At 42.2% G+C, this 27,750-nt stretch overlaps 1 protein-coding gene and 1 long non-coding RNA gene across 3 annotated transcripts in view; both read right to left on the bottom strand.

Moving 5' to 3' along the window:
• Positions 1 to 27,750, bottom strand: part of SORCS2 (sortilin related VPS10 domain containing receptor 2) — a 1,741,628-nt gene that overhangs the window by 1,607,787 nt on the left and 106,091 nt on the right. The gene's annotated exons all lie outside the window — the stretch shown is intronic.
• On the bottom strand, positions 25,903 to 27,365 carry LOC115085528. The gene is made up of 3 exons (XR_003854878.1): positions 27,215 to 27,365; positions 26,576 to 26,641; positions 25,903 to 26,342 (listed from the first exon to the last, which is right to left on the bottom strand). It is a non-coding gene; the product is annotated as an uncharacterized LOC115085528 (long non-coding RNA).

The raw sequence follows: 27,750 nt of genomic DNA, 5'->3' as shown, positions 1-27,750 counted from the left end.
TGGATCTTTGGAAACTGGGCTGGCTTCGCAGGACTGGAAATGGGGAGATGGTTTTACTCTTCGAAAGCGTAATAGAGAAGAAGTCGGGAACTACACTCTTTATTTTGATTTATATTCTGCCTTTCAGCCACTTCAAAACGGTACTGAGCAGTTTGCTGATGATGGCGAGAAAACTAATGGAGACTATAGTAAAAGGAAAAAGACAGTGACGTTTATCTAAAAACCAGAAAGCTGCAGGATCTGAGGCAGCACCGTTTTACCAGAGGGAGATATCAAACAAACCTGATCAATTTCTTTTATTGGATGTCCAGAGAATTAGATTAGAGGGGGTATTGCACTTGGATTTCAGCAGAGGCTTTGATACTGTTCCACATAGGAAGCTCATAAACAAATTGAGCAGTCTGAGAGTGGGACTCACTGGAATAGAAAGGGGTTAAAAGGTAGAAAACAAAGGGCAGTAAACATGGACTTCATGGCATGGGAACAAGTGTTATCAGTGGAGGGCCTCACAGTTCAGTCCTGGACCTGATTTTGTTCTTCCATCTCTTTGTTAAAAGTATTGCAGAGCAGTTTTTCCATTTTTATTTATTTAAAACATTTATATCTCACCTAACAATAGTCCTAGTAAGGTTACGGTATAATATATATAATCTTATAGCAAACAAGTAAAAACTAAAATAAATACTATACTCACACATCGCTGTCAATCAAATATAATTATAAAATAAGACTTGTTCAAAGAGAAAACCCTGTAGCCTTTTCCTAAAGACCTTTATTGCAGGTCTCATCCCTAAGCAGCAAGGAATTCCAAAGAAAAGGGCCCACAACTATAAAGGATTGCTCTCTTGTTTCACAGAGTCTGACACTGCAGAAAGATGGAAGCTCAAGCAATCTTTGTGCCTGAGATCTAAGCATGCAAGAGAGGACACATGGTTTAATAGCCAAGGACCTCCATCCTGGTAACATACCATGCAGAGCTTTAAAGACCATCAAAGCAACATAAAATTTCAAGCTCCAAATAATTGGTAGCCAATGTAAAGACTTTAAAATAAGTGAAATGTGCTCATGACAGCATTCTATAACCATTTGCAAGGCCTCAACTACAGATAAGGGAAGCCCCAGATAAACTGCATTATAATAATACAAACTACTGATAACTACACTTTGAATTACCAAATGAAAATGTTCTGTTGATAACAGCAACAGCCTTAGATTATGTAAAACTTTCAGCTTGAAGAAAGCTTTCTGTACAATTTGCTTGATATGAAAAGAAAATGAAAGGGAGGTATCAAAGGTAACCCTTAAATTCCTAGTGGTTCAGGCAGTCTGAAGGACTAAATCTTTGTAAGCGACACTAGATGGAATATTTTCATATGTAGTGCAAGCCAAATATTAAGATCTCAATTTTTTTTTGGCATTCAGCGCAAACTTATTAGACAAAATGTAATGGCGTCATTTGCACTAATGACCTGCTTCAGAGTATCTTCAACTAAGGAAATAATTTGCAATGCAAATTGAATATCATCTGCATATAGTCTCTATTCCAGGTTAAGGTTATCCAATAGCGTACATAACGAGTGCATATAGATATTAAGCAGGGAGGGCAACAAGGCTGACCCCTCTGGCACACCCATGTTTAATGGAAACTAGGAAGAAAAACTACTCACTGAGCTGAGTTTGCTCATTTAAAAAAATTATCTAAACCATGCTAGGACATTAGAGCGTATGCTCAAAGCTTCTGGTGTGGATATTAAAATGTCATGATTGAGGGTATCAAAGGCTGAGGAAATGTCCAACCCCCCCCCCCCCCTCCCAACAAAAAACAAATATAACTGCCAATCCTCATCATATCCCAAATGGACTTTGTCCAAACAGCTAGTAGGAAAAAAGTTTATTATTCTGCAAATGACACTAAAATCCGCAACAGTGTGGCCACCTGAGGGAGTAGATAGAATGAGGAGTAATGGAAGAAAGCTCCAGGAGCGGTCAGGTGCTTGGTAGCTCTATTTCAATGCAAAAACAGCACAGAGTGGTGCATTTGGGGGTGCAGAAATGCCACAGAACAGCAGGTGATGAAAGAAAGAGACCTCAGGGTGATCATTTCTGATAACCTCCAAGCTGTGAAACAGTGCAAAAAGGCAGTGAGAAGATCAGCGGAATACTAGGGGAGAGGAAAAGGTATGTGATAATACCTCTGCACAGGACACTGGAGAAACTTCATGCAGGGAAATGTTCATTTGTATTTCATTGTATTTATTATTAGGTTTTCTTCACCGAGAGCGCCGTCATTGAAAGGAAAGGAAAAATTGAAGTAAATTAGTAAGTAAATAAATAATAAATTACACTGCTGTCACCAAGCAGATACAATAAAGCACATTAATAGGAGTTGCTAGCTAAGGACTGTCTTCGGATAGAACGAGGAAGGGAAGACATAGACACCACCAGTGAGTGAGAACTAGTAGAATATATTTTTATGAACGAAACCTCTCATTTTTGTCTTTGCCCTTAAAACAAATGCCGTAACACAGATGAAACCCCCCTCCTGGTAGTCATCAGCCAGGAAGTATTAAGCCAGAGGGCACTTCTTCCTTTCCTCCAGTCTATGGATGCATACACCTGGGAGTCAGGAACCTGAGTTTATCTCCTTTGAGAGTATGAGCAAGAATACTGGAGACTCTTCCCACAGACAGAACGCGCGACAGCAGAAGTAATGCGGCACACGAGACGTCTCCGCTCAGTTTGTCTCTATGCATCCATTAGAGTCTGTCTGACACCACCTCCAGAACCAGTGTACCAGGCTGAGAAGGGTTAGGGCTCCAATGGAAACAATACACACAAGGCCTGATTTTAAAAGGGTTACGTGCGTGGCCAGGCCTTGAGCGCACCACGCACATTTTCGGAAGGGCCCGGTCACGCGCGTGTACCTCATTCCGCGCCAAAGTGCCAGGCCTCTCCAAAAAGGCAGGCCGGGGGCGGGGTCTGGGCAGGGAGGGCGTGGGCCGGGACAGCACCATTCGACGCTGTCCCAGGGAAGCACGCGCCAGCAGCCGGCCGGCGCATGGAGATTACTTCTGCTCCCGAGGAGCAGTAAGTAATAGAACAAAACAAAGAGTATGTAGCTAGGAAGGGGTTAGGGGTCAGGGAGGAGAGGAGAGGAGAGGGGAAAGGGTAGGAAGGTTAGGTAGGGGGGATGGGAAGTTCCCTCCCAGTCCAGACCGGGAGGGTACTGGGGAAGCCCTACTCCCATCACGGCACAGGGCCTTTTAAAATGTCCTCCCCTTGCATGCGTGCACGAGTCGCGGGCTGCCCACACATGTGCGCATGGACAGCATAGAAGCAATTTAATTGGAACTGATATATGAAAAATCGAATATAATGTGATATAAGCAGAAAGCACCAAATCCTCCCCCACCCCCCACAATCACACTTTGAATTTCCTACCCCAGTATAACATGGGAATCTGCATCCCGAAGGATTACCTCCCTACAATGACCGTGTTGCAGTGCACTGACCTGGAGTACTCACAAAGAAGCAGGGAACACAAGCACTATAACTGCTGGGAAAAGCGAGCACAAAAGTCTGTATTATCACTGCAGCCGAGAGGGAGCACAAATTTACAAGTTCATTGGGGCAGACAGAATTATGCAGAAATCTTCAAAATGGAGAAATATGTAATTATCCCAAGTGAATCAATCCATACACGCTCCATCTCAGCCTGGGGAAAATCTGACTATCAACCAGCTTTTTTTTTTTTTTTAAACTCGGTGTCTGTCAGCATCTCACAAAGCAGCCTCTTGCACGGGCTAAAAGCGTACAGCCTGCGACAATTATTAAAACTGCATTACTGTGCTTCAGTTTTGTATGCAGTACATAACAAATAAATATTGATGTGGAAAGCAAAAAAATGTTTATAGGGAAAAATATAAAGTACTAAATAAGTTGCATGCAGCTCCAAATCTCTCAGAGGCTTGGCAAATGTTTTTGCTTAGGGTTCGGGTTTTTCAAATCAATAATGTCTGAAAATTTTCAAAAATAGATTTCTTAGACTTGTTCTTTCTTGGGAACAGATATTTGGGGGCAATTTTGTGCCAAATTAGCATTTGTAAAGGTAAACTTTTTACAATTTCTGAAAAGAGCACAGCAGAAACATTGGGCTGCTAATAAGCTTCAGGTTCTTGAATCACCATTTGCAAAGCAAAGCAGGAGACTAAGAATTATTAGGTCTGAAAACAATCGCATCTGTTTACGTTTTATAAAAGCTAAAGCGCCTACAAGTTTAGATTAAAATGCTATCTTAATCTCACTGTTGGATTCACTGCTCTAGTCAATTACAGAGACTGCATCTCCAAGGTGAAAAAACAGAAGGGAGTCCTGGTGCACAGAAAACCACTTTCCATGCACACAAGTACTGAACAGCTAAGCATCCTCCCAAGAAGGAAAGTCCAGCTGCCGGGCAGTTTCCCACTACGAGGGTGAGAAAAAAGTACGTGATAGTGCCTCTGCACAGGACATCGGCGAGAATTTATTTGTATTTTATTGTATTTATTATTAGTATGTTTTTCACCAAGTGTCCCTTCATGGAAAGAGTAAAAATGGAAGTAAGTGAATAAATAAATTGTACTGCTGTCATCAAGCAGATACAATAAACCACATTGATAGGAATAGCTAAGGACTGTCTTCAGACAGAACGAGGAAGAAAAGACACGGACACCACCAGTAGATGAGAACAAGTAAAATATATTTTTGTGAATGAAACCTCTCATTTTTGTCTTTCCCTTAAAAAAAAACCAAAAACCATAACACAGGTGAAACCTCCTCCAGGCAGTCATCATTACAGACAGGCCGATACAGTACAGAGTGCTCCGGCGGAGCTCCTGCGCACTGTTAACCCGCGTTTGGATGCGTGTTTTCAACATGCTAGCTTTACCCCTTATTCAGTAAGGGGTAATAGCACGTCGAAAACACGCGTCCAACTCCCCCGAAACTGATAGCGCCCGCAACATGCAAATGCATGTTGATGGCCCTATTAGTTATTCCCGCGTGACTCAGAAAGTAAAATGTGCAGCCAAGCCGCACATTTTACTTTCAGAAATTAGTAGGGATATGAATCGGGCTTCGGACGATTGAAAATATCGTACGATATTTTCAAAATGGTCAGAAATCGGGGGCTCCCACAAAATGATAGGAAAATCCCACAAAATTGTTCGTGGGGGTTCTCTTATTGTTTTTGGGGAGGGCGGGAAAAATGGCACACAAAAATAACCCCTAAACCCACCCCGACCCTTTAAAACTAATCCCTTAGCTTCCCCCACCCTCCCGACCCCCCAAAAAACATTTTACAGGTACCTGGTGGTCCAGTGGGGGTCCTGGGAGCGATCTCCCGCTCCCGGGCCGTTGGCTGCTACTAATCAAAATGGCGCCGATGTCCCTTTGCCCTTACTATGTGACAGAGTATCCGTGCCATCTTTAAAAATGGCGCCGGCTATCCAGTGCTCCCTCCATGTGACAGGGGCCGGCCAATGGCACGTATACCCTGTCACATGGTAAGGGCAAAGGGCCATCAGCGCCATTTTGATTAATAGCAGCCGACGGCCCGGGAGCGGGAGATCGCTCCCGGGACCCCCACTGGATCACCAGGTACCTGTAAAATGTTTTTTTTGGGGGGGGGGTTGGGAGGGTGGAGGAAGCTAAGGGATTAGTTTTAAAGGGGCGGGTGGGTTTTTTGTTTATCGGCTCGGGCGCAGCCGATAAACAAAACCGCGATCGGGCCGGAAGAAAAAAAAACACGATGTGAATCGGAACCGGAATCAGAACCGATTCCGGTTCCGATTCACATCTCTAGAAATTAGCGCCTACCCAAAGGTAGGCGTTAATTTCTGCTGGCACTGGGAAAGCAGTAAAAACTGCTTTTCTGTACACCCTCCAACATAATATCATGGCGATATTAAGTCGGAGGTCCCAAAAGTAAAAAATAATTTAAAATTAAAAAAAAAAAACTTTAAAATCAGCCCGTGGCTGTCAGCGGGTTTGAGAACCAACGCCGGCAAAAATGAATGTCGGCTGTCAAACTCGCTGACAGCCGCCACTCCTGTCATTTGAATACCACGGGCCCTCATTTGAATACTGAATCGCGCGCACAGGAGAGTGGGCACTCGCCCGATCTCCCGTGACTTTTACTGAATCGGCCTGAGAGAGAGAGAGAGACTCCCTGAAGGTAGAGGAGGTGGGGGAAAGGTGGGGAAGTGCCTGGAGGGAGGGAGAGAGCGGAAGAGGGAGAAAATGCTTGCAGGGAGGGAAGGAGAGTGAGAAGGGAGGAAGAAGGGAAGAATGCTTGGAGGGAGAGAGAGATAGTACCCAGGGGAAGAAAAGGAAAAGGATAGAGTGAGGGAGAGACAAAGTACCTAGGGGGAGAAAATTGATGTAAGGAAGGAGAAAGAAGGGGAGGAGGAAACGTGGAAGACAGGGGTATGAGACTAGCTGGGAGAAGAGGAAGAGATGGAGGGAGATGCGGGGCATAATGCCTGGAGGGAGAGAATGGGGGGGGGGGCAGGGAGTGCCACGGACTATTTGCCCTAGAGCCGGCCCTGAATGCATCCTAATGCCCACCCCTGTTATCAGGTCTAAATCTGCCACTCTCACTGTAAAAATGTAATTCCACATATTTTCTCGGAACTTCCCTCCATCCAACTTCGCATCATGACCCCTTATCTTTGAAATGCCTCCTCTGTGCTATTGAAACTTGCTCACAATAGGCTGAAATTAAAAGACAGAAAGGACAGAAATGTGACTGTTCACGGAAATTAAATCAGTATCTCCTGAAATACCAGCCTCCTTTGTTTAGCAAGAGAATTTGTTCAAAAAGCTAGCAATCTAGGAGTTATAATGGACGGTAGTTTATCACTGCAATCACATCTCAAAAACTGTAACCTCGTCTTTTTGTAAGCTTTGGCGATTAAGGAAAATAAAACCTTTCCTGGATCAGAATGACTTTTGGACGGTATTGCAGTCCCTAATCCTAATTCAGTTAGAATACCGCAATTCTCCTTACCTTAGCATTCCGCCAACCACACTGCGTCTGCTACAGGTCATTCAAAACACTACCGCTCGCGTATTGAGAGGCAACTTGACTCCAAGATCATATGGCTGCGACTGTCTTTAACCGTCATTGGTTAACTCGTCGCTTACAGAATTCAATATAAAATATTAACTGATTCCTAATTTAGTGCACAGTGATACATCTCCATGGTTAAATGCATCTCTGTTTATAGAAGACTATGAAACAACTACGATCATCCACAATAAAAAAAAAAAAAACAACTATTTGATGTTCCGTCACCTAAAGTAGCTTGTCTGGTCATTACTCGTAAAAGAGCTTCTCCTGTGGCAGGTCTTAACTTGTGGAACGCTATTCCAGATAATTTACGTGAGATTACATTATCAAAATGTTTTTAAAAAGCAATAAACCCTTCTTTTTTGAAAAGGCATTTCGGGACAAAGGGTACTCGATCTGAGTAATAACCGGTGAGCACCATTCAGTATCTCCAGTGCAGCTTTTCTTCCAGTGCAATGATTTGGGTCTAATTTGTCCTTTTTTGTTTGTATTTATGACTATGAACATTTTTATTGTGCCCCGCCTCGAGCAATAGTAGAAGGAAGGTTAACATTTTTTAAAAATAAATATTTAAAGGTTTTTGTCATATCCCACATATTCCTTCCCTCTACCAGCAAGTACATTTTGACTATCTCAACCCTCTTTTTGTAGGGTTCATATTGTAGGCCCTTTACCATTTTGGTAGCTTTTTACTGAACCGCTGCATCCTAAGAAAGTTTTTACAAATATTTGGCCTCCAGATCTGAACAAAGTACTCAGGGCCCACCCAGGGTCTCTCCAATGGACTTATAGCCTACAAGGGCAATGCTACTTCCCATTCTCCTCCTGGTGATATCTCTCCTCATCTAGCAGAGTATACAATTTAGCTATCTCTGCTGCTTTATTACTCTGACTGGTTTCTTTAAGGTCATTCAGAATAATTACTCATGTCCTTCTGTTTGGCCGTTTCCCGTTTTTGTCCTCCTAATTGATAAATGGCTAATGAAAGTTTGCACCACAGATGCGTAATCTTACACTTTGTTTTTGCACTGAGGCACAGCTTCCAGACCCACAACCACTCTTCTTTCATTTTTTTTTTTCCAGTCAGCCACCGTGTCTATCCTGTTACAGATTCTATCGTCTTGCAAGACACATTTTCCCCCACAAGTGGCTCTGTAACGTTGCTAATAAAGATATTAAAAAGAATTATCCATAGCACGGTACCCTCCAATACCTCATTGGTCACTTTACCTTCACCAGAGTAGCCTTCATTGACCACCACTCTCCAGGTTCTGTTCCTTAACAGGTTTCTCCCCTAGTTTACAACTTTCTGCCTTATTTCCCTACTGGCTAGTTTTTATTTAGCAGGACTTTCTGTGGAACAGTGTCAAAAGCCTTAATGAAGCTCCTTCCTGATCCACTACTTTGCTCACCTCACACAGCTCTGTCAAGGCAGGAAGACCAAAATGGTTGTTGGCTCGTAACTGCCTTTCCCTAGCTCCGGAGACTGATTTCGATATTGCCCCACATTGTTTCATCTAGTTCTCTTCATTTTGTTTTCAGAATTATTAGACGGGTTGCCTAAGCACAAAGATGCCAGTAAGGGGTTTGCTTTTCCAGCAGCAGCGGTGGCAGCGAGTGGTGAGGTACCCCCCCCCCCAGTGCAGTGGTCGATGTGGTGGCAGTGAAGGAGCAGACAGCCGTGTTCTTCCATTACTTCCCGCGTGTGAGGGAAACGCTGTGATGGCTGGTCCTGCAGAGCTCAGGATACGCAAATGTATCTCTATAATGCTTATTCATTGTGGATATCCTGAAAACCCGACTGGCTGTGGGGTCCCCAGGACAGGTTTGGGAAGCAGTGCTCTGGACAAGTCCTGTGCGACTGGTGCAGCTGAACCGGGCAGCGCTGCATGAGATGCATCTCTCTGGGAGGGCAGACCCTTCTCTCTCACTTCCACAGGGTGCAACCTCCTCCCCATCCCCCACCCCCCTTACAGGGTCACATTCCTAGGACTAAGGCCATGCCTGTATCTCCTTATAAACAGTAACAGTGTTAAGTTTAACAATTAAAAGAAAAGGTAACAATGTTCCAACGCCTGCTATCATGTGCTGTGTGTGTGTGTGTGTGTGTGTGTGCACAAGATGAGTGGGGGGGGGGGGGGTGTCACCAGGCCATAAGTGATGATTTGCCTGTCAATTGGCTCTTTTGGAGCAGATGTGCTGGAGACCTTCAGAGGGAAATGCGGACTTTGGCTTCTTCCATGAATGTCTTGAGAGGGGGGAAAAAAAAAAATAGAAGATTTAGATTCTTTTGGCACTGCGGTTGCTGAAGGTGGTGTAATTGCTACCAGGAAGGCTGAGGTGCTGCGGGATTGGAACCCGTCGAGGGAACATTCATGTTGTTAGCTTTCCTCGGTGTGACAAGCAGCTTCGGAGATGGGACCTTTCAGAGGATGCCTGGCTGACTGCTTGGGAGACACTGCCTCAGGTTGCCTCTTCCTGCTGAGAGTTACCTCTTGGACAGAAGCCGGGGAGGTTTCAACATCCCAGGGGGGGAGGTTATTGGTTACCTTTGCTTTAGAAACAGATACAAATCTGGTTTTGCGGGGTTTGTTTGTTTTTTCAATATTACTAAAACCTTACCGAGTTTCTCTGTTATATTGTTTCCAGATGTTTTCCCATGTTATTACACAGGATAAAAGGATGGGCTTCTCAGCCTTGCACTCCTGAGGTTGTTAAGCTGGAACCTACCTTTACTCTAACATAGGCTGCTAAATGTTCTGTTTCATATAAAAATGTAAATGATGTATTCTGGGAACCCTTTCAACTTTTAGAGTTTCTTGGGAAGCATTGTTCTATGCCTCCTGAGCTCCATTCCTTAAATGAAATCAGCTCTGTCTCCTCAAAGGCCCTATTATAGTTCAATCTGTTGGATTGATAGGCCAAATATTTGCAATAGTATTGTTTTAATTTTTTTTCTTCTTCATCTGTTCTTTTCATCAATGGCTTGTAGAATTCACATCAGTTCTGTCTTTTAAGACATTTTTGTCTAATGTGATTTCTCCAAGTCCTTGATCATCCCTTTTTGTGTGTATGTGTGTGTGTGTGTGTGTGAGAGTGTGAGTGTGTGGCTCTCTTGCCAGAACTCTGATATTTTTCTGTCCACTTTATTCTGTTTCTCTTTTCTCCCATTTTTCCTCGCAGCTCTCTCCTTCCTCACTCACCCTCTTCATTCCTCCCTTCAAACTTCCTGCCTCTTTTCTCAGGCCCTTTCCTCACCATTCATTCCAACTTTCATGTTCTTTCTGCCCGTCACTCTACTATATCCCTTTTTTTGCTGCGGTATCTCCTACCTGCCCCCACTCTACTACTAGTATTTAGCATTTCTAAAACGTTACTAGACAGATGCAGCGCTGTTCATACACATATAAAAGACAATCTCCTCTCCATGGAGCTTGCAAGCTGCAGCACTTCTCCCAATTCTGTCTGGGCCAAACTCCAAACAAAACATGATCTGCCATGGCTAATGTTCAGGTTCCTTCTTGTCATGCCCACAGACAGTGTGGGGCGAGATGGGGCAAATCTCCAAAGTTTCTCCCTCTTCTTAAGAGCCTACATGGGTTATAGTTCTCTCGCCCACTACCCATTCTGCAACCTCCTGTTCCTTCGCTTCCTGCTTCTCATAACAAATTCAGGTTGGGATGCTGCCCCTTGTGCCCTGCTGCCGAAAGGATCTGTACGCCATTATAAGCTGTACATGGCGTAACAGTAGCTACATCCCCGCACGTGTCTTTTCCTTTTTCTGCGTGGCGCACATGCTTCCCATGACTATTAGCAGTACCTGGAGTGTGGACTATAAGTAGTACTGGCAAGAGCTATTTCCTTCTGATTGCTCTGTATTTTTTTTTTTTAATCATTTACAGATGAGTATGATGTTGTTAAAGTCAAGATGCCAAATGAAATCAGGAAGAGAATGACTGCCTTAAAATGAATATGCTGCAAAGAGTAGGTGGTGAATGAAATGGTTTTTGCAGGCCATTGTTTGCCTAGAAATGCCCCCACTAAGGGGAAAAAAGTACACAAAAGTGGCCATTAGCGTGCATAAACCCAGTGTTTATTATGCATATTAATGAGTGATGTTAATGAGATGCAAATAATTTTTGCAATACCGTCTGTAGGTAAAGTATCTCCACCTCCCTGCATACTTCCTTCTTTGCAGTTTGTAATGCAGTGATTTATCCGAGCCAAACACATTTTAGTGTTTTGATTTAATGTGTATTCCTTGGGAGATCAAGCTAATGTTTGAGAAAATCTAGTGGATATCATGACGGCTGGCACCTGACCCAGTTCACCTTAAGCCCCATTGCATCTGCAGCCTTATAAATCTGCCTTTCCTAAATATATTGGAGCTACAAGTTCATAAATGCAATGGGACAGACCTGGAGCAGCCTTAGATGCCACACATTCCTTTAAAGTAACTTTTAATAGGTGCAATCATTGCAGCTGCATTAGCACATTACAACACGCCTATGACAGGCATCCACCTCCACACACCTTCCATTTATTGCAATTTTTATTACACCATTAAAATTCAAAATGGATAACACAGAAAAACAGTGTAAATTCACCACACACATTATTGGGTCATCCAGCCTTGTTCAGCTGAACTTCCTGCTCAATATTTAAATAGCAATTGCTTGCCAAGATGATGTTCTCTTCCACTGGATTTAGTAAAGCTCTGTTTAACCACCAAAAAGGACTCTCTGAATTCTCCAGCCATAGCCATTGCATAACAAAATGTTATTTATTTAAAAATCAGTCCACTTTTTCACTAAGTTGAGCTGTTTTCCTGTCAGCCTACATTATTATCTCCAATATTAATGTATGACACTTATAATGGAGGTCAGTTATAATTGAAGAAATGCAGAAGATGCAGACATGTTCAAAAAGATATTGTAAAAAATGTTAGTATCATTGAAGACGTCGGAAGAAGATTTAAGCCCCGTGAAGAAGGAACTCGTTTTCTGAAACTCGGACCGTGTCGGGCAACACTCAACATCTAGGACTGTGACCAAACCAGTTTCCTTGGGCTGTAATTTATGGACTTCTCAAGAGTTATAAGCTAAGTGGCTTTTTTACCATCACTATTTTCACGGAGTTATTTCTATATTCAACATTAGAAAAATTGCTTTATAAAAAAGACATATGGGATTCTTGCATCATATGGGATTCTTGCATCATCACATATAAAAAAAATGACCGGTGGCAAAATTAAAGATGTTAACAAAGAATGTATTCCTCTTTGGAGTTAACAAATCAAAATATGATTAATGTGTAAAACGCTAACTTAGAAGTATTCTGATTTTAATAGGTTATTTCTTCACCAAAAAATCCCAATCACTTTATATATGTATTTTTAATATGTGTATTTTCACTTTACGGACCATTATAACACCCCACGGTAAGCAAGCATTGCTGCTTTGTTTTTACCACAGCAATGGTCCGTAAAGTGAAAATACACATATTAAAAATACATATATAAAGTGATAGGTTATTTCTTCACCAAAAAATCCCAGTTAAAATCAGAATACTTCTAAGTTAGCGTTTTACACATTAATCAAAATTAAAGATGTGCCATGCACATTAAATGATGTGTGTCTATGAACACACAGGATACCCAATATGATGGTTATTAAAGATAGCTTTGGTGTGCTAGTCTTTTCAATTTTGATGGGATGTATCTTCTAGCCATTTAATAAGAACATACTTCTCAGCCAATATTACTGCCACGCTTGTCAGATCTTTCATATATTTTATTTTATTTATTTTGGATTCAGTTCACGCTTTTTCATTGGTAGCTCAAGGTGAGTTACATCAGGTACAGTAGGAATTTTGCTAGTAGACAATTTTGCAGGTGGTTATAAACTGTTCACATAAGTTCAGTTTGTAATTACTTACCACATTTTTGAGATTACCTCACAGTGCTACAAATAATACCCTAGTGATCCCTCATTTGGCTTCTGTTTCAAGCAGATAGGAGACTAAGCAATTCTCGTAACTCACTAGTAGGAGGAATCAAGGCTACATGTAAGATTTTAAACTGTGTTTCTTTTAAATAATTATTATCAATAATACTTTTTTTATATTTTTAACCCACTTTACCAAATGAGCATCAGTAGCTTTACTAGAACTCATGAATATTAAATCCCTTTCCAAAGAGCTGACAATCTGAGTGAGTACCTGAGGCAACATAAGATAAAGCAGGGGTGGCCAACTCCAATACTTGAGAGCCGCAAACAGGCCAAGTTTTCAGGATACCCACAATGAATATGCATGAGATAGATTTGCATGCACAGCCTCCATTGTATGCAAATTATATCATGCATATTCATTGTGGGTATCCTGAAAACTAGGCTTATTTGTGGTTCTCGAGGACTGGAGTTGGCCACCCTTGAGATAAAGCAACATGTCCAAGATCACAATGAGTGTCAGTGGAGGAAGTGGGATTTGAACTCTGGTTTTCAGCCCATTGCTCTAACCACTAGGTCACTCCTTTTGCAAAGCTACAAGCAAAGCACAGCTAACTTATGTGCAATCATAAAGTTTTCATATATATCACCAATCTGAATATCTGCCCTCAATATTGAAGACCATTTTGTTACCATATCAACTAAATTTTCTTTTGTCTGTTCAGTCAAAATAGTGTTATAAAATAAGGATAACAAATTCCTCAATAAATTCCTCATCTTGATTAAAGAATTTAGAAATTTTCATCTCTTTATGATGTTATGAGGAAAGACGACCATGGACATCTTGTTGCTTCTCGAGTGACAATCTAGCATTGCTGCACTCTCTAGTTGCTTTGTCTCAACTTCACTTTGGATATAAGCCTCAGCTGTACTCTCCTTTTAAAAGTGATGAGCTTAGAAATCCTGATCTCATGGACTCTGGATCAGACACTGATGTGTGCCTAGATTCATCCTATCCCTAGGTGGAGTACTCTGACTTTTAGTTTTCTGCACCCTAAGGATCTCTATGATTCAAACAGCAACTCTTGTGTTCAAAGCTACTTTTAGTGAGTGGTACTCCTCGATCTATGTGAGGGCCAAAGCCTGTTGGCAAGTTTTCCTATCTTGCGAGTATAACCTCTCTCAATCTCTGAATCTTTCCCTCCTCCACTGCAGACAAGTCTAGATGTGCAAAGACCTCAACAGTAGACATCTCTTTCCCTTCCCCCTCCATTTCCTTTGTCGGTCTTCACCCTATCTGAGGAAGAAAGCAGATGGAATTATGGAACTCTGGTCTTCCCCTTCCACAGAGCTCTGGCCCACAGACCTTACTTGCCTCAACTATGAGGCTTTCTTTTCCTAATTTGACCCCAAGGGACTAACTAAAGTGCTCTCTGTAGCAGAGCTCATCCGTCTTGTGCCCACCTTCCTCTTATTAACCATCTTTGTCTCTGCGTAGAATGTAAACTTTGTCACAGATATCTAATCTCAAGGGTTGATTTATGATGCTTAGCTTGTAGATATGGAAAGATTGCAAAAAAATTTTTATTTTCTTCAAAATATATAATATTCCCCACTCCCACTGGTTTAAGAATATATGAATTAATCTTTATTTCTTTAGCATACTATGTCTTAAACAGCCCACTTCCTTGACAGGTTCAAAAGAGGCACAAATGTCGACAGAACTTCAAAGAGTCCACACAATCATCTCACTTCTTTCCCCGTCCACAATACTGGATCCAATAGTACATAACTTGCTATCCAAAATGATTTTTTATGACCAACGTCTAAGATACAATTAATTGATCATAGTCTTGCCCTTTCTCATTCCAAATCGAACACACTAAGCCTGTACTTGACTATTCCCATATTTTATAAAAGTTGAAAATACATTTGGATTTTCACTTTCATACTGATTATATATGCAAATAAAAAAGGGGCAGTCTAGGGGCCTTCTGGAGCAAGGCCAACACTTACACTTCCTTTTTTAAAAGACACTAACGCATATATATTTGCCACCTAGTGGGGTATTTTTACCCCTGCTAATTATCTGGCATGATATTAAATGTGTTTCTTGTGTAGTACTGACTGGGTGAGTGGACTGGGAGGAATTCAGGCCGCAGAACCAGGAAGGGCTTGATGACCTAGAGAAGGACTGAACAAATTGGTAAACTGGTTAATTTCATTTATGTGTCAATGTTTAAGAATTGGCCAACTTACATAAGTCCTACATTACTTTCATGTGTGGAATATACTCATGTATGTTTTTGAAATAGGTAGGAAAGGTACATATATTACGTGCATTCATATACGTGATTTCAATGCATTGCACATATTCGTGCTTAAGCATAGAGTAGATATGCACGTATGTTATAAGGTAAAAATATGAGTATTCTGTGAAACAGGCTATAAAATATTATGGTAAAACTACACGCAGCCATATACCACTACGCATAGTTGTTTGAAAGTTATCTTCCCAACCTTCATTTCTCTTGTGATTTGATAACTTGAATAATTTTGTGATCAAATTTGCTGATGACAGAAACTTATTCAAAGTTGTCAAATCACAAGAGGATTGTGAGAAATTGTAAGAGGACATCGCAAAACTGGGAGACTGGGCATGCAAATGACAAATGAAATTTAATGTAGAGAAGTGCAAAGTGATGCACTTAGGAAATAGTAACCCAAATTATAGTTACACAATGTAAGGTTCCACATTAGGAGTCACTACTCAGGAAAAGGATCTAGGTGTCATCATTGAAAATACATGGAAATCTTCTGCTCAGGGTGCAGCAGCAGCAGCAGCCAAGAAAGCAAATAGAATGCTAGGGATTATTAGGAAAGGAATGGAGAATAAAACAGAAGATCATAATGCCTTTGTATCACTCGATGATGCAACCTGATCTTGAATATTGTGTTCAGTTCTGGTCATCACATCTCAAAAAAGATATAGCAAAATTAGAAAAGGTACAGAGAAGTGTGACAAGAAGGTAAAGGGGATGGAACAATTCCTCTATGAAGAAAGGCTAAAGAGGTTAGGACTCCAGCTTAGAGAAGAATGGCTGAGGGGAGATATGACAGAGGTAAATAAAATATTGAGTGGAATGGATCGCATAAACATTAATCAGTTGTTTACTCTTTTGAAAAGTACAAAGACCAGGGGACACACAATGAAGTTACTGGGTAATACATTTAAAACTAATAATAGAAAATATGTTTTTACTCAACGCATAATTAAGCTCTGGAATTCTTTGCCAGAGGATGTGGTGAAAGCTATTAGTATAGCTGCATTTAAAAAAGGTTTGGACAAATCCCTGGAGAAAAAGTCCATTAACAATTATTAAGGTAGAGTTGCAGAAATCCACTGCTTATTTTTGGTATACGCAGCTTGGAATCTATCTAGCCCTTGGGATCCTGGCTTGGCCACTGTTGGAAACTGGATACTAGTCTTGATAGACTCTTGGACTGACCCAATTTTATGTTCTTACGAGTAAGTGAAACGTAACTGGTGTGAAATTTTTTCATTGCTCAACGCTACTATGTGATTGTTCAACATTATTTGTTTCCATGGGCTCTGTCCTTAGTTTGCTCTTCCATAATTATATGGTTTTCTGTTATGTAAAGAATGCAATTTCTCACATATTTATATATATATAAATATATATATATATATATATATTTCATTTTCAGAAACAGAGTATAATTAACTAAATATTCACTCGAGGAAACTCCCAAATCACAGCCTACTTCCTGACACAGAGAGTATATATGAGTCTCGAAACGCTGCAGCGTTGGACGACAATGCTTTTCTTAACAGACATTAAAACCAGTTTTCCCGCCCTCCCCCTTCCCCAATTTACGATTTTTGACGATAAATCGGGGGAATTCCTATTGTATCGCGCCTCTAACGATTTTTGACGATTTAAAATATATCGGACGATATTTTAAATCATCAAAAAACGATTCACATCCCTAATACCCACCCCATGGAAAGAGTAATTTATACAGTCTACTCATAGATTAAAGGCCTAGCTTCTTATGGAAGAGCCCCTAGGAGCAAGCAGCCTGTTTGGAAATCTCATCATCTATTCTTAGCCTTGGAATAGAGTAAGTAACTGCTTTTCTCAGATGAACTATGCTAGATTGTGTCAGGACTGAATTCCCTTCATTGAAGAGTTTATTATGCTGCTAAGGCATTTTGTTTTGCTATTTGCTACTTGACTTCTCTGCTGTGGAAGCCTGCGAACCTCCTTAGATACACCTGCTTTAATAAATTTGGCATCATTCGAACCACCAAAGTATGAACTGAATACTTTTCCCAATGTTTGGTTGCGACTTCGATGGACGATGCCTGTGATTTGTGGTGGATCTGGAGAGGCCGCCATATCCAGCAAGGGAGAGTCAAGTTAACATCAGAGAAGGAAAAAGGTTTCCCTGTCCAGTAAGAAGTGTCACCGGAAGAAGCCTCTGAGAGCCTGGTCCATTAAACCATCTGCTCGACCATTCTTCCGAACCCACAGACCAGTGCCCGGAAGTATCAGAACCCATCAGCACATGGTTTTTATTTTCGGTACTGCGAGCCAGGGGTTACAAATGCATTGCTCATTTTCGCCTCCTTAAGAATTGTTGAAAACATTTGCAAAATGTCAAATATTTTTGGTGCAATTATCTTTTTAATTAATATATTCTTGCCTGGAAATTAAATCAGCAGATGTTACCATGTATCCAAAATCGTTTTCAGATTTGCAAATAGTAAGCAATATAGTTAATCTGTATAGTAATCATTGTTGAAACCATAAAACTAGATAAATATCCATTAAAATGGGCTGAAAGTAAGAAGCTATATGAAACATTTTCTAATCAAAACTGAAGAGCAAATTATAATTGCTTTCATGAGTTTTTTTGTGGGCATATAAATATTAAATGTAAGGAAAAAAGAAATGCTGTAGAAAACTGAGGACAGGTCTGAAATACAAACTGCTGTAATGGCCAAAAACAGGCCAAGCTATAATAAGGGAATGGAAGAGAAATGTGCCAACAAATGCAACAGAAGGTCCGACACTATTAAAACAGTGATTTAAAAAAAATACAAACAGATAAGGCAGTCATTCAAACCGCATACAACATATACATAGGGATTCCAGTTTAAATGAAAAAAATAACCTCTGAACACCATCCCCACAAATCAGATGAAAGACAAAAATAACAATAAAATATAGAAAATAATTTGGCGAGGGAGGATACCTCCTGTACACCTTCACAAGCACATTTCACTTCACAGAATATACTGTACAAAGGATGAAAAGTCACAGAATATCTATCAGAGCTCTTACTACACCAGCTCCTACTGCATCACAGCAAAAAGGGCATGCTCTCTAGTCAAATATAAAACTAAAGGTACATGAGCACAGCTCAAACTATGGGATGGGAGACTGAGGGTTTTTTTTCTGTAAAAACTCATTTCTTGTATAATTTAAGACCAATCTTCTTTCTCCCTCTGCTACCATTCCACAAGATTATCCCTCATCTCGGGCTCCTTTCCTTCCTCTTAATGCCTCTACTAGCTCATCTCTGAAACACCCCTACAGCTTCCAGAAGGCGACATACTGTACAGCCACCAAGGTTGGCAACCTTCAAAATGCATTTGCACTAATGCTAGCTGCACCTAGGCAGTTTCCCTTTTTCTTGTGCAGCAAGTGGTATAGCCTTTGTCAGCTGTAGCAGGACAGGCTACTGTCCTCTTCATTTTCATGGCCAGCCCCAGCCCTAAAGCTCTTCTCTTCAGCCAGCAGGGCTTGGGGGAATCCTAGTGACCGTGGTTGATCCCTATAAACAAAAACAGTTATCCTTCCATTTTTTTTTCCATTTTATTTTTAAACTCTTCCTCCCGCTCACCACTTTTAAGGTTTTCTTCTATTCTTTTGGGCTTTCAGGTTGATTAGAACTAGGGAGGAAGGGGATTCCCAGTATATAAACCTACCCTCTTCCACCATTTAGCCCAGCCACTGTAACAGTCCTTGGCCAAACCCAGCATGCAGACATCTCGATTCTGGCCACCAGGTGTCACTATTGCGAAATGACAGATTTTCTCTCTCTCTCTCTCCAGTGGTTGTGAAAGCTCCCCATCCCCAGCCAGCTCAAGCACTCCTACATGGTAACACACAGCACTGGCACTGAACCACCGGACTAGCCCCACACATTGTTTTTCATTAAGGAATTATCAATGAGCACAATGTCAACACTTTCTGTATTGCTTTGAACACGCTAAAAGACAGAACTTCATCATGTGAGTCATACTTGTTCCTTTTTCCTGCCATTTAAACTAATCAAAGCCATGTGGGATACTATATTATTTTACATTTTAACCTGCTCATATTTGTTTTTGATCTGATGAAGGAAGCATATCTCTTGCAAGCTAGTGAGAAATGTATTTAGATAAGTCCCAATAACACAGGTATCACACACATATTGTTTCGGCTCATGTTTTATGAAATTGTCAGCTTAGTTAAATATACTTTACCTAACATACACAATCAAGTCCAAGAACTAAAAAGCACTCTTCACCCTGTCCCTGGTCTAGCACGTCGCTAACCCCATGCCCCTCACTCATTTATAATGTAAAGTAAGACACCGCTGATTGCAAATAAAACAGTTTAAAATGTGTGCCTGTAACCCCTGGGCTGAGGTTAAGCCTGCCCCCATCCCTTGCAAGACACTAGACCTCTGTCCTAGAGACCCTTAATGGTGTTTGGAGTTGATCTTGACAAGGTTCTGGACGAAGCGTGTCTAGCAGTGCAACGTGAGCAGCCTCAGAATCTGCTGTGTTTTAAGGAGAGTTTTAAGCAGCCACCGAAGCCGCAGCGTCCAGCACCCGCCGACCGAAGGAATCTGCTGCTAGTGTAACAGAAGCCATGGCAAGGCTGCCTGAAGCTGTACAACCTGTTTGCTAAAAGCCCTATCCACAGCGGAGTTAAAAGTGTCGCCCCAGTCCGGGGATCTTGGTGCAAACTGAGAAGCAGAAAGGAAATCAGCCTACCACTGAAAGAACCTCTAATACTGGTCTCTTGCAGTGATTAAAGAGGGGGATCAAGCAATGCACCCCAGCCCTCAAACTTCCCTACTATAAAGTGAATGGTCCTAAGTTCAGATGTTAAGGAATAAGGGCTAAAGCGGCCCTCTTTTTAGTTCTTGGACTGTAGCTCAGTTTCTCTGCATAGAAAATTGAAAGCTGTATAACTCTATAACTCATTGTTTCCTACCGAATGCAGCCTGTTTAAATATTTTACGCAAATAAAATCGGACCATTTTGTCACCACGTGAGGCAGAGTTGCGTTTGTGGTGATCGGGAGTCAAGCAACGGCAATGTCAGCTGTGGCCACAGAGAGTAAAAAAGCAGGGCTGCATCTTTATTACAAGATTTACCACTCATAAACCCCCAAGTGTACCTGAGCCACCTGATTTTGTATCATCCACTTCCAGCCTACCATGGGAGCTGCTGTCTCCTTGCCCACCAAGTTACCAGCTGAGTCATCATCTTCTGGCCCAGACCCTTGGCCAGCCAAGGGGGGGGGGGGGGGGGTCATCCCACGCACTGCCATCAGTCAGCCAGGCCAACTAGTGGTAGTGTGATACCGCCACAATTCCTCCCATCCCTCACCAGCCCGTGGAACATTGAGCCTCCCTTCCAAGAGAGTTTAGTCCACTGCGACCCAGCAGCACCTACTGCACCCCCAGCTCGGGCAAACCCCAAACCCTTAGCTGCATCACACAAAGACCACCCCTGCCTCCCTCCATCTGTTCAATATATGCCCAGGATGAGAGGGCTGGTGAGGAATCCTGGGCGAAAGGTAAGAGGGTGAACACCGTTCATCCCCAACTCTTACCTCTCAACTTGAGTTTCTCCTCCTGCCCCAACCCAAAATCCCTGGTGGGGCTGTCCCCTTTAGGGGATCATAATACCCAAAAGGGCTTGGAAGAGGGGAAACAGGGCCCTCGCAGCAGGGTGGAAGGAAAGTTACTTGAATCAGTGTTAATGGAGTCTCGCCAGGCACTTTGGCACAGGGTCTTTTCATTTTGAAATTTTTCATTGGAAAGGGCTGTATTTTCCATGCCTCTGAACTCAGCACAGTGTTACTTGAGCTGATTACAGTTCTTCCTCCCCATCCACCAATCAGCAAGGTTGGTGCTTCCATTAGGCAAACTAGGTGGTTGCCTAGAGCGCCAAAATGTGAGGGGCAGCAAAATCTCACCAGCAGAAGGCTTAGAGAGGTTGTGCTGGGCCAGAACCAATATTGCCAAAGGAGGGAGTGCTATGCTGAAGTCACTGCTGCCAACAGCAGGAAGCGTTGTGCTGGGGGTAAAATGAGGAAAGGGGGAGCATGACCGAAAGCTCACCTAGGGCCCAAATACTCTTGCACCGGCCCTGCCAATCACAGATGCTAACATCACTTTTTAACTCTACTAATTACTAAAGGCTTGATTGTGACTCTTGCTACAATGAAAACAATGGAAAGAATGAAAAACTGCTATGAATCTAGCCAAAGGAAAAAAAAAAACCTCACCTTAAAGGGGTAAAAGCAAAAACCAGTCCAATGCTAAAGCTGGAATCCCTATGTCTACAGTAAAAAGGAAACACTGCATTGCGCAATTCTGCAAAATAATGATATCCGCTCAGAAAGGAAGAGAGACAGCAGGTTGGAGAGGTGAACAATACCCAGAATGATTTGAGCACCACTTGGGAGAGGTGAAACCTGTGAAAACTTAAGTTCCTGAATATAACAAAAAAAACATCAGATCACGTTTAGTGACAGCTCTGGAACTACGTGCTCACTAATGAATGAAATACGCCACTGGAGATCTAAGATGTTTGCCTTTTCAGGAGTATATGGTGGTCTTTTCTGAGTAAAGAACTTTCAGACATGCTGTTGCTTAGCCTTACAATCTCTTTTGTGGATATGAGATCTCTGTTTAATATTAAGGGCCGGATTTTCAAAAGGTTACGTATGCCGGGCCTATTTTCAAAAGGCCTGGCGACGCGCATGAAGCCCCGGGACACGTGTAAGTCCTGGAGCTTTACTAAAGGGGCGGGGGCGGTCTGGGGCGGGGCCATATTTGCTGCTGTGCTGGGGTTCGCGCACGCAACTTGCGGCCTGCCCAGAGGCAGGCGAAAAAGGTAAAATAAACATATGGGGGGGTTAGAGTAGGGCTGGGGGGGGGGGAAGGTTAGAGGAAGAGATGGGAAGGTCAGGCTAGGGGGACGGGAAGGGACGGGGGAAGGCAGCGCGGCTCAGTGCACGCAAGGGGGTGCACAATTGTGCACCCCCTTGCGCGCGCCGACCCCCGATTGTATAACTTGTGCGCGCCTGCAAGATATAAAGCCAGGCATACATGTACGCACGCCGGGTAGCACGCGCACATGTAGGCCGCACGCGTTCCTTTTAAAATCTACCCCTAAATATTTTCAGAAGTCCTACTGATACTGTGCTAAATCAGTGACACAGTTACCAGGTCAGTGCCACAAAGACTTTCTCTAAACTTACGTACATGGAGACTCAGTGAAGTGGTGGAGATGCAATTCAAACCCTGGTCTGCCATCCTTCCCCTGCCTCCCCCCATTACTGAAACTGAAATGTACATGTAACCCGTTCCCACATTTGGTGCTTTATCTGTCCCTAAGGGGTGCTGCAGATCCACATTCAGTCCAGACAGGGAGGAAGAATAATCTTCCGGGGGCCCTGGTGTGTCTATTCACTCTTCACTCTCAATGTTCACACTGTACGTAGAGGATCTCCAACAGGTGCCAAATAGTCCAGAGAAGGAGCAGTGAAGGCAATAACAGCAAGAAGAGTATATGAATGGATTCACACCAATGTCCAGCCATACAGTTCAACCACTAAAAAGAGTAGGAAAATCAGGAAAAAAATTCTCTCTGGGGTCCAAGAATCGTGTTTAAATAAAAGTCTTTACTATAACTTAAAGAGGATAATCCAAGCCACGATATAAAAAATTAATAGCATAAAAAAAGTAATAGCAATGAAGATTATTGTCAATTTATCCATCTTATGTGTTGCCTCCCCTTCTCTTGTACCATTATCCATGGAGAAAAACTGCTCCCCTTACAGTGTGGGAAAACTGGAATGAAGTTCCACTATAAAGTCAAACACCAAATAGAAGAAAATCCCCAAGCACAAAAACTGCAGGACCAGGATAACTGACCTCACGTACAAGAACATCCAATTTCAATTGATCCAAATTTTAACTTTTCTTCAAACTGGAAAAACTGTCTCACATTGTCTCAGTGGGGTATAGCCCTTTGGAGTCCTTGTATCAAAAAGTATCAAAGTCTTCTTATCCTTGCTTTTTCAGGTTGCTCAGGCAACCATATCCCTGCCCCAATCTTCTGGCATACCGGGGGTACGTCCTTCCCTTCAAACTAATCAAGTCAAGGTCCAAAATATATTTTATCCAAAAGTCCTTCAATATCAAAATGCAAAAGTGATGAGCAAAGGCCTCTCCAAAAGGTACTCAACTATTGTCCTTTGAGACCCTGTAGACTGCTCCAATCTCCTCTCTCCTCCTTATAGGTCCTGAGGGGATCCAAAGCTCTGTAAGAAAGTGGAAATCCTGAAGGGATCACTTACTCTCCCTTTCCACTACTACCTTCAACACTCTGCTTCCTTGAGATTCTGGGGAACTCTATGTTCAGCCCTCTACCCTCTCTCAGCTCCTCCTTCCCACTGATGTTCTGAGCATGCTCCTGGGAAATAAATACCCCAGATGCCATATTCCCAAAAAGGAATCAAAAATATAAAAAACCTTTCCTACAGCTACTAAATATCCAATATACAAGGGAAATATTAGTGATGGCTTGGACCCCCGTCACATACATATTACACAGATGCTCCAATACTACCATGCTCGGATACATGCAGTGCCAGATCTAGCTGAGCATGCAAAAAAAAGCCAATAAGCAGCTGATTTCATGCTGACATTGTCTTTGTCTTTTTACTTTATTTAAATAGTGAGGCATTTACCCCCTTTTGCTTTACCGTAATCAGGGATCATATTATTCCCATCTTTTCTCTTTCTATTTCACATGCAATAAATTATGTCAAGATCTTGTCTACTATATTTTGAATATAACTTTCATCTTCCACTTGCAAGAATATTTTCACAAGTCTTTGTATTCAGCTCATAAAAATGCTAATTTCAATCTATGGTTCATTTAACTGCAGCTCATTTGACATATACCCAGAGATTTCTCTCTTTACAAATAACTCATATATTGAACAATACTGAGGGTGACACTGCCCACTAATGTTAGCCAACACTGCTCTCAGATATATGTGAAGAAAGGGTCTAACATCCAGTCAGGTATCTTCTAATATCTACAATATATATATATATATATATTTTATGTTTTTTAGGTATTTTTCTTCACGTTCATTCTGGAATCAAAAGTGGCTCTGATTCCTCCATTGACTTTGTAGATGAACAATTCTCAACTCCAGTCCGCAAAATCACCAAACAAATCTGTTTTTCAGGATATCTATATTCATGAATGCATTTGCTTTAATAATCAGGTAGTTTCTGTTTTTAGTTAACCTGATAACCAGGCCTATTTGGAGGGTCTCAAGGACCAGCCTTGTGAATTACTGTGGAAAACAAGAAGCTAGGTCAGTCAGTCAGTCAGCAGCACTGCACCCAAGCACATGTGGTCTTCTTTAATGAAAGCGCACCTGCATCTCACCCATCAGAATACATTTGGATAGGAGTTTAAAAAAATGGACTGACTGTGTCCATTCTGTGTCTAATTCTGTGTCTAATTCTGCACCTAAATCTGCAGATATATTTTACTACTATATTTTACAGTTACTAAAACTGTAATATTATCAAATTACTACTATTTTGCAATTCAAACCTTCACCAACATTAAACTATTTTCCAAACTTTCTATGTCTCTGATGTGACCTATCCTCTGCTTGCTAGCACCTCATTTCCTTGGCCATATTCTCAGTTCTGTTGTCTTTATTTTGCAGACTTTTCTCATTTCCCCCATCTTCCTTCTTCCCTTCATTTTTCTCTCTCTCCATCTGCCCTACCTGTCCATGCACCCCTCTCTCTCTTTCCAAGCTATCCTGTATCTCCCTACTTCCAATTCTCACGTTCTACCCAACTTCCTTTTCCCCCCTCTCTCAATCTGCCTCCTATTTTACTCCTTCCTTCTCACACGCTTCTTGCCCTCTTTCCCAGTCATCTTCCCCCATCTGCTTCCCTCCTTCTCTTCTCCACCTTCCTTCCTCATCAGCTTCCTTGCCTTTCTCATCCCAGCCTGCCCCCAACCACTTTCTTCCGTCTCGTCTCAGCCTCCACTAGCCTTCTTCTTTCCTCTCCCACTTCTAACTCCACCAGCCTCCTTTACTCCCTCTCTCCAATCAGCTTTCTCCCTTCATCCTCCAACCTCCTTCAGGGGGGGAAAATCACAGCTTCAAGGAGAGTGGGAACTGCAGAGGTCACAGCTGAAGGGGAACTGGCGTGTAGCAGCAGTGGTAGCGGCAGGGGGTGTAGGAATCGGAATGCAATGGCAGCTGGGCTCACAGTGAAGTACCACAGGGAGGTCAGAATTAGCAGGAAGGGGGGGCGTACCACAATAAAGTCATTGACTCCCTGTTACACTGTCCCATGCCCATGGTCTGGATCACCATGAAAAAGTAGTCTATTTCCTGCTCATTCACCAGGACTAAATAAGCCAAAAGTTCATAAGAATAATAAGAAATAATAAAAAGAGAACACAACACCTTAAAGACAAATCATTCTTCATTTAGTGGTTAACATTGAACAAATTCAAAAGGAATAGCAAACAGCACCATAAAAACTGAACTGTCCCTATCCAAAATGTACTCTGTGTTGTTTTCGGTTAAGGAACTAGTTGATCTAACATTAAACAGTCCAACATTCTCAGAAGTGAAATGATGACCAGTTGGATATCAGGTGCCATGTTTTCCAGGCTCCCTGCCTTTAGGTACACAATACAATTCACTGTTTTAGAGGAACCGGGAAAGCCACCTTCTATGCTGTGATCCTCACTGCAACCACACCAGCACAGGAAGCAGGCGCTTCTCAGCGACATCGACCTCCACTGAAGTCATTCCGAAGGTGGAGAACGCAGCCATGAATAAGCTCCACATGCACTTCATTAAGGTGTCAGTTTCACTTGCATAGCTGGTTCTTTAGAGCAGGTTCTCCTAAAAGGAAAGAATTAGCCCAACCCAGCCTGAAAGTCAGTAAATATGTATAGTTCAATTCTGCACAGCTATCAAAGAACAAACGAAAATTAAACAGTGATGGGTGGCTTTTAGGGATTAAAGGCATGCCCTTTCTTGAGATTAAAAAAAAAAAAAAAAAAAAACTTTCTGGCATCTTCTAACTTTCCAATATAAACCTAACAATTAAACATAGGCTTGTGAAAGTGACTCACCTAAATAGCTCATGCCCTTTTTCAGTTAAAGCAGCAGCATTCAGCAGGCCAGATGTCACAATATCTCTGCAGCGGGTGAACAAAAATAGCCACAATCCAGTCACGGCTCAACAATATAACTGTGCTAGAATAAAAATATACTGCCAGTTCAAATCAATTAAGTACAGGGCTCAAACTGAAGCTCTTTCCTGGTGTCCATTCAAATTATGTGTCATTCCCCCCCCCCTCCCCCTCCCCCCCATTAGCTGCTTTCAGATGTTAAGAATCAGAAGGAAGGGGATAGAATACTTAAGAATAATTTTGGTCAGCTCTCACACGACTTACCAAAATGATTGTATGAAAAAAAAGCATCCGACAGTGCACAATGCATTAAAAGACCGGTTGCGCTGCTGAATATCTGGACAGTTTAATGGTTACCGTAATACTCGTGTAAAAGTCAAGAAATTTAAGTCTCAAAATTCATCCTGAAAAACAGGGTGGCCTTATCCACGTGTTAATGGTCTGTTTACTCCTTCCCTCCCCCACCATGGCGATCCCCAGTCCATTCATCCATGGAGTTGAAGACACAACCCGAAGCAGCTAGAAAGAGGCCAGTAGGACAGTTTCTCCCCTTCACCCCCTCCCGATCCCTTAACTTACCCGCTGCTAGCAGGATGTCGACGGGAGCTGCAGTTGCTCAGGCGCGTCCTATCCTTGCCAGGGCCTGATTGGCGCAGTTCAAAGCACAACACTGGGACCCCGGTGGGGGAGGAGGGAGGACACACCCGAGCAATCCCAACTCCCGACGTCTTGCAAGTAGCGAGTGAATTAAAGGATCAGGAGGGGTTGCGAGGGAGAAGCTGTCCTATTGCCACTGGTCTCTTTAGAGCTGCTTTGGTTATGTCTTCAGCCTGTGGGTGAATGGACCAGGGATAGACATGTTGGGGGGGGGGGGGGAGGGAAGGAGAGAATGGACAGGGATAAGCCTCAACTTATTCATGAGTCATAGCAAATTTCTTAATTTTTGAACCAAAAAACTGCCCTCGACATATACACGAGATTGACTTATACACGAGTATATACAGTAATCTAAAGTGGTTAACTTTGTCCAGATATTCAGAAGCTTACCAGATAGACAAAGTTGCAACTGAAAACTTTTGTTATTGGTGCAGTCATTTGTGCATATGGAATTGTCC

This window comes from Rhinatrema bivittatum, chromosome 1 (assembly GCF_901001135.1).
Source record: "Rhinatrema bivittatum chromosome 1, aRhiBiv1.1, whole genome shotgun sequence".
Taxonomy (NCBI): Eukaryota; Metazoa; Chordata; class Amphibia; order Gymnophiona; family Rhinatrematidae; genus Rhinatrema; species Rhinatrema bivittatum.
This window is presented reverse-complemented; position numbering and strand designations above follow the sequence as displayed.